Raw genomic sequence first — 7,553 nt, forward strand, 5'->3', positions numbered from 1 at the left:
GCTGGGGCCTGGCAGTTAGGGGAAGGACAAATAGGTGTACAGGATTTTGAAGGCAGTGAAACTATTCTGAATGATACTATACTGGTGGACACATGGCATTATACATTTGCAGAAGCCCAAAGAATTTACAACACCAGAAAGGAACCCTGATGTAAACTATAAACTCTGGGAGATAGTGATGTGCCACTATAGGCTTATTACCTGCAGCAGATGTGCTATTTTTATGCAGAATATTCATAGTTGGGGAGGCTGTTACTATGTGGGGCATGTACTTCATGGAAAGTCTCTCAATTTTTCTGTGATTCTAAAACTGCTCTAACGGTCTTCGCTGGTGGTCCAGGTGTTAAGAATCCACCTGCCAATGGAGGGTACACAGGTTCAATCCATGGTCCAGAAGATCCCACATGCCAAGAGGCAACTAAGCCCATGTGCCACAACTACTGCCCCCACGTGCCGACAGCCCACGCTCTGCAGCAATAGAAGCCACTGCAATGCGCAGCCAGCGCACACCCAGACAGGAGCTCCCACTCACCGTGGCTAAAGAAAACCTGTGCCCAGCAACAGAGACCACGCGCAGCCCAAAATAAAAATTTAACAAGCGTATAGAAGATATGAGGGATCTGAACAACACTACCAACCAATTTACTTAATTGACACTGATATAACACTATTCCCAACATTCTTTTCAAGCGCAAACCATGGATTCACTAGATTAAACCATATGCTATGCAAAACAAGTCCAATAAACATCATTAGAAAGCTGATCAAATATGATCAGCAACAATGGAGGTAAGTTAGAAAGTAACACTAGCAATATAATTTCTAGAAAAGTCCCTAATATTTGGAAATTAAGGAACATATTTCTAAATAACCAATGGGTCAGTAAAGGAACCACAAGGGAAATTAGCATATATTTTGAAATGAATAATGAAAATATTATATATCAATTTGTGGGATACAATGAAATAGAGCATTGAGTAAAATCTACAGTTTTAAAAACAAGAAAAATTTAAAATACTATGCTACCTTAACATAGAAAAATAGCATATCAAACCTAATGTAAGCAGAACAAAGATAAAGAGCAGAAATCACTGAAATAGAGAAAAATCAGCAAAGATAAAATTGATTCTTTAAAATGATTAATAAAATAATAGTCCTCTAGAAAGACTGATGAAGAAACTAAAAGAAGGCATAAAATATCAATGTCTAGACTGAAAAACGTATAAGATCCAGCATATTTTAAAAGGAAAAATTAAAGTAAGTGCTAATTTGAGTAAGTCCTTGAAAAAGCAACTTATCAAAACTGACCCTGAAGTAATCGAAAATGTGAGTATTTCTGTATCTATTAAATTTAAACCTTGCCACAAGAAAACTCCCTAAATTGGCTTCACTGGTGTGGTGAGTTCTATCAAACATTTAAGGAAGAAACGTTACCAGGGACATACCAATCTTTAAGAAAATCACACAAGGATATGCCAGTACTATCTTGACACCAAAATCAAACAAAGACATTTCCAGGAAAAAGAAACTACAAATCAAACTGCCTCACAAATGAAGACATAAAAAGCCTTAGTATTAGCAAATTAGATTCAGCATTGTAATAAACTATGAGCTAGGAAAGTTTATCCCAGGAATGCAATTTGCTAGAGTTTGTTTCTGGTTGGTTTTTTGTTTTGTTTTGTTTTGTTTCCAGGAAGGAGGAAAGAGGTGACATGCACAGTCTTAGACTGTTGGTGGGAATATAAATTGGTAAATCTTTTCTAGGAAATAGCTTTGCAAAATATATCCAGTAATAATAACAACAACAGAGCTATCAGTAATGAACCACTTCATACTATGCATTCACACACTGGACACTACATTACCCACTCATGTCATTTCATTTTCACAACAAACTTCAAATAGTAGTTTCTTTTTTATTTATTATCCTCTTGCTTTTAAAAATTAAGTAGAGGAACTGAAATTCAGACCCAGGCAAACTGATTCCAGAGCCTACAATCTTCATTAATTATATATTTATAACCTACCTCAACATTTAAATGCCTTCGTCTTCAACCCAAATAGAAAGTCTAAAAAAACAGAGAGAGAAAGATGCTAAAACATAACTGCAAAAGGGAAGAGGTATGCTCAAAAATTAAAACATGATATGTAATAGTGAAACTTATATACCCATCAATATGGAACTGGTTATATCAATTTGCTTGATATATACATTAATACACAGCCTTTTAAATAATGGCATAGAAATTTACTGAAAATATATCCATATTACTTCTCAAAAAGAAGTTACAAAGTTTATTATGATCTCATTTATATGAAATTTCAGACCCACAGTTTAGGTGTATATATGTATGGTGAAATGATCGAAAAAAATTCATGAAACTTGCATTAGCATGAACAGAGTTTAACTCTCTTTGACATTTTTTGATTGAAATTTTTACAACATATTTTTAATGAACGCCTATGACAGCATGAATTTCAAAATAAGAGTTCAGTTCATATCACAGCTTGTGCTGGCAATTAAAAAAAAATCTCTCTTAACACTCAGATTCTTCACTTATAAACGAGACAGTAACATCTAACACATACACCTCTTTTGAGGAATAAATTGTATCTATAAAGTGCTAATATAATGTTCAGTAAATGGTAAATCAATTTGCCTAGAAAAGCTTTTCACACAACCTAGTTGAATTTCCAAACAAAACTTGAACAGCTAAGGCTATTAAAAAGTTCCACCAACCCAGATTCCCAGACACAAAGGTAAAGCAAAGCTAGAACAACAGAGTATTTCTTGCCCTGTAGGAGAAAGATCTCCATAGGCAGCTCAAAATATGCAAACCTATACCTGCTCTGAAACAGAGTGCTGGTGCCATTGAGGAACACTCTGACAATTTTTTGGCTCATCTGTTCCTGTAGGTTGTCTACTACAGCTGAAAATGTGTGTTCCTATATGCTGTTAAGTTGCCTAAAATATCCACATCACATATATGCCCAATAATGCAATTTCCAGAATATGTAAATTTAGCAATTTTAACAAGCACCAACGGATCCTGTTCCTCAGTAACATGATGCAGTGTGAGAAGGCAACACAACCATAAAAGAGACATCCAGACACTCAGTGCCTAAATGGATTAGGAGCAGTGACAGAGCCGCACACTGGTCTCTCTCCTTACTCAAAAACTCTCATTAAAATAAATGAGCCTGCTCATTTGAGAAGGAAGGAAAAAAACAAACGTTTGGGGCATCGAGTTGGAAGAGCGGTTCAGTTCCTGCTCATCAAAAGGAAGAGAAATCCTTATCCTCCAACATCCACAGCTGCAGATCAGATTCAACCAATCTCTCCTTATTAATGTTCTTATTAAATGTATTCTGTCCATCTGTGTTCAAGCTCATCTTGTGCATTCTGAAACATGATTCTCTTTTTCATGTATGAAATAATTAAATTTGTTTATCTCTGGCTAGCACCGAGCTCAGTAGAAAGTAGAGGATAGAAATTTCGCTGATGGCATTGTGGTCAACTAGTAAATTTAAAATTCTCCTCACACAGTTAACATTCTGGCTATCTGCTGCTCTTCCTTTATTTCTAATCCCAAAGCTTCCAGTGCTGTTCATATGATTTGGTGCACCGCCGAGCACCACGGAAGACCTGCTTGCAACGTAAGAACATGTGGAGAAATTATGTGTTTTTGTCACACCCTATTAAACGGTATTCAAAACACAATGCCCCAGAAACTAAATTGATTGTAGGTTTTATAACCCTTTTCAGGGTAATGGAAACAATTCAGGACCATGAAAGAAAGCATAGCTAGTGCAGCTGTGGGAATCTGAAGACTGCTCAGCTCAGCAGTTCTGTCCTGGCTTTAGTAGTTGGATTCCAATATTCTAGAACTTTGACAGATCGTTCCACATTAATAGTGACAAAGTTTTCCACATTTCTGGTAAAATGAGTGTTTCTCTTGACTGACTCTGAATTGTGTTTGAGGCTGGAAAATGTCCACAGGTATGAAGACAGTTGCAAACCACTATGATATTATTATGTGTGTAATATTTTTCTGCTCTTTTTATGTTCCGAGCCCCAGCATTATGGTCAAAGCTCAAAAACCAGGAAGCACCAAGTTAAGAGAGACACTACTTTTCTATTCCTCTAGATCTCACATTGGTGTAACTTCCAGCTGTGGATGTAAGGAAATACTTCAGCTGCAAGCCCATGATTCAGTGGTAACAGAATCACAGGGCTGGTTTAATGTGTTAAAAAGGAGTATGTTCTCTCTCAAGGTGACCAGTAACCCTGAACTCCTGAGCCGCCTAGCAAAGCAATGCCTTGATCCTGTCACCTATCATAAATGATCACTCACTCAGTCATTACCTGCACTGCATGCTGCTCCATCAGAAAAACATCTGTGAACATTATTTGACAAATTGATTGCTAAATGAGCCATTAGCTGAAGGGGCTTTCAGATTGCCTCTAGGAAGCCAAGTGAGGCTGCACAAGAAAAAACGCTTACAGATGCAAAGCAGCGGCTACACAGGGAGAAAGAAACCTGGTTACCAATGCTCCAGGGAGGGTGAGGGGCCCAGTGTGGGAAAGGGGGTAGAGAAGGGGCCGTAAACCACGGCCTGCAAGAAAATCCACCGTGTCTAAAGGAAGCTGTTGATTAGAAGCAGTAGTAAAACTGCTTAATACCCACCCCCCATGCCTCAAGGGAGAAATTTAAGCCTTTGTGAACTGAAGGAGAGAGAAACATAGCCAGTGATGTGCTTGTCGAGGAGAGCTAGGAGTTAGTCATTTCACCAGCCCTGCTTGCCAAGAGCCGACAGGTGTGCAGTTTCCTGTTGTTCTGACAGACAGCCAGATACCTCAGTTTAGCATTCATCCTCTCCTCCCGCGTGCGTGCGGGAGAAAACAGCTGTCTCCCTGGCTCAGGATACAAGGGGTGGAGAGACAAGAAAACAGAGACAGAAGGAGAGGCATTCTTCTCTATTAGCATAAGGGGCAAGGCTTTGTTTGATTCATCACTGAAAACACATGGTCTTCCTGGGAAATGCATTCCATATGAGTAGTTTCCTCACAGTGGGTCCAAAAATAGCCTTCACACGGTATATTGCAACTTAAAAGTAAATAAACGGAGAAAGATGCCTAGGTTAAATTATGTCAGACCAGTAAGAAGTCATCATACACAAAAGCCCTTAAGGAAATGCCTTTTATAAATCATGCGGGCTTCATGCTGCTGACAGATGTTTGTGATTTTAAAAATATATCATAATCCTTGAAAAAAGAAAGACGTTATTTTGATCCAAACGATGTGTTTTCCTGTCTCGTGTGGAATGGAAGCTATTTCAGTGCCAAAGTCCCTCGAAAGGAGAAGGAAAAGCCCACAGGACTTACGGAAAGCCAGATGCAGTAGGAGCTGGGAGACTTTCAGACTGCAGTTCTAAGTTTCCTTTGGGGGTGAGACATTAAAGGCTCGTGGTAACCAGCTGATGCAGTCACTAGGTACACTCCCGTGACAGTCATAAGAACCAGACATCTGTGCTGAATCTAGGGCTCTCTGGATTGAAAAGTTGTTGAATACCAATAAAATCTTTGCTGCTGATATTTACAAGGGAGAAAACGCGTCCATTACAATACATGAAACTTGAGAACTGCTGGCTCTCTCCCAAAGCCCAGGTATTTTTCTAATAAAATAAGCCATGAACTTCAAACAACTCTAAACTCAGGACATTAGGGTACAATCACAGACATAACCCCTCAGGCTTACACTGTAACACACTAACCCAATCCTGTAATAATAACACAAGCCAGAGAGATTGAATTACCCACCAAACCAAGCCAATTCTAAGTTCAAAGCAGAGGGTCTTCCATCCAAGAGCCTACTTTAAGAACAACACAGTTTAATCCACTTAGTTCCTTTACCAAACCGAAACATTACAATTCACATGCCTGATAAATATATTCTAAAGATTTCACGTACTTTTTTCCACGTTCCGTTGAGAGAGCAGAGGCAGGTCCTTCCACCGTTCACACAGTCAGGGTTCAACTGGCTCCCTCTAGCTTTGCTTTCCAAGTCAATAAAGCACCAGGTGAGATGAGGAGAAGGGATGAGGGTCAGCATAAGCAAATTCTATTTCAGTTCTTGAACTGTCTTAAGCCCAAGATGGAGCTGCTTCTGCCCCGGGGTCCATGTCACCAAACACTTCGAAACGTGTGTAAATGCATCACGGGACCAGGAAGGCACGCAGCCTACGGCTTGAGCCACTCCCCAAATGCCAAGCCAACGTCCCACCTTCTCACTTCAAACAACTACGTGACCGCATGGCTCCAGCCAACCAGATAGTTTCTATTTGTCTCCTAGCCGTTTTGTATTCCTTACCCTGTTAAATAAACCTGGAGAAGGAAATAGCAACCCACTCCAATAATCTTGCCTGGAGAACCCTGTTAAAGCTTCCCACTTTCCTCTCCATCTTGCAATTCTCAGAAAAAAGGTTGTCCACATCATGAAGTGTTAAGTAAAACATTTTACATCACCTAAATTATCTTCCTTAATTTTTTTTAAACAGGGAGAAATGTTGATTATATGTCTCCTTTGAGTCTTCCAAGGGATTGTATATCTGATTAAAGGGAAAGAAAATCTTTCCACATAACGTCTTTCTCAGATGGAATTGTTAGATTGGTTAAGGGAATGTAAATTATGAAAAAGAGTGATTGCTGAATATGCCACTGAATCGTATGTGGTACTTTTTGAAATGGAAGTATTTGCATGCTTTAAAACATTGAGGCATTTCTTGTTTTGGCTAACGTGGAGTAACAGGGACCATATACCTTCTCTTACAATTAAACACAAAATGGAAATTGCACTTGAAAATTCCTTGAGCAGACAAAACCATTTTAGCCATGTAAACAAAACTGAACATATCTTATTACGTGAACATTAAGTGAAACCTCTTATTACATGAACATGTTATTTCTTATAAATGCTACATAAGACAATAAATGCTGTAAATGACAATCATAAAAAAAGTTTAAGTCATCTGCCTAAAAATGATATGAGGTAATCACTTTTAGGGCCTCCCTGGTGGCTCAGTGGTAAAGAATCCATCTGCCAATGCAGGATACATGGGTTCCTTCCCTGGGTGGGGAAGATCCCATGGAGAGGGAAATGGCAACCCACTCCAGTATTCTTGCCTGGAACAATCAGAAGGAACCAGGCAGACTACAGTCCATAGGCTAGAGTCCATGGAGTCGCAAAAGAGTTGGACACGACGACTTTGGGACTAAAACAACAAAACAATACATCACTTTTAACCTACCTCTTCCGATCTGGAGACCCAGGTTGTAATAACCAATCACCAGAAAGAGTAAACAACTTCCTCATTTTCACTTTATAAACCATCCTGTTACTTCAGTCCCGAGCTTTATATCAGTCTTTGATTTTGAAAGCTCCCAGTTTATGAACTTTTCTTATATGGACAATAAACTCTTACTAAGTACTATCAATTGATTAGTGGTTTTAATTTTGCTATTCCTGGATTTTTACAGTTTCTGGTATCAGAAT

General features: G+C 38.9%; 1 long non-coding RNA gene across 3 annotated transcripts in view; it reads right to left on the reverse strand.

The window, feature by feature from the left end:
• Positions 1-6,209, reverse strand: part of LOC105611873 (uncharacterized) — a 147,160-nt gene extending 140,951 nt beyond the window's left edge. For 2 of the 3 annotated variants that reach the window (XR_003589399.3, XR_003589400.3), the window contains exons 1-2: positions 5,973-6,209; positions 2,028-2,069 (exon numbers count right to left, since the gene is read on the reverse strand). This is a non-coding gene — a long non-coding RNA (uncharacterized LOC105611873). Of the gene's footprint in view, positions 1-2,027; positions 2,070-5,386 lie in introns of all 3 variants that reach the window. The other variant, XR_009600674.1, reaches the window with a different exon arrangement.
• Positions 6,210-7,553: the final 1,344 nt, after the last annotated feature.

The sequence above is a fragment of the Ovis aries genome, chromosome 5, assembly GCF_016772045.2.
Source record: "Ovis aries strain OAR_USU_Benz2616 breed Rambouillet chromosome 5, ARS-UI_Ramb_v3.0, whole genome shotgun sequence".
NCBI classification, from domain to species: domain Eukaryota; kingdom Metazoa; phylum Chordata; class Mammalia; order Artiodactyla; family Bovidae; genus Ovis; species Ovis aries.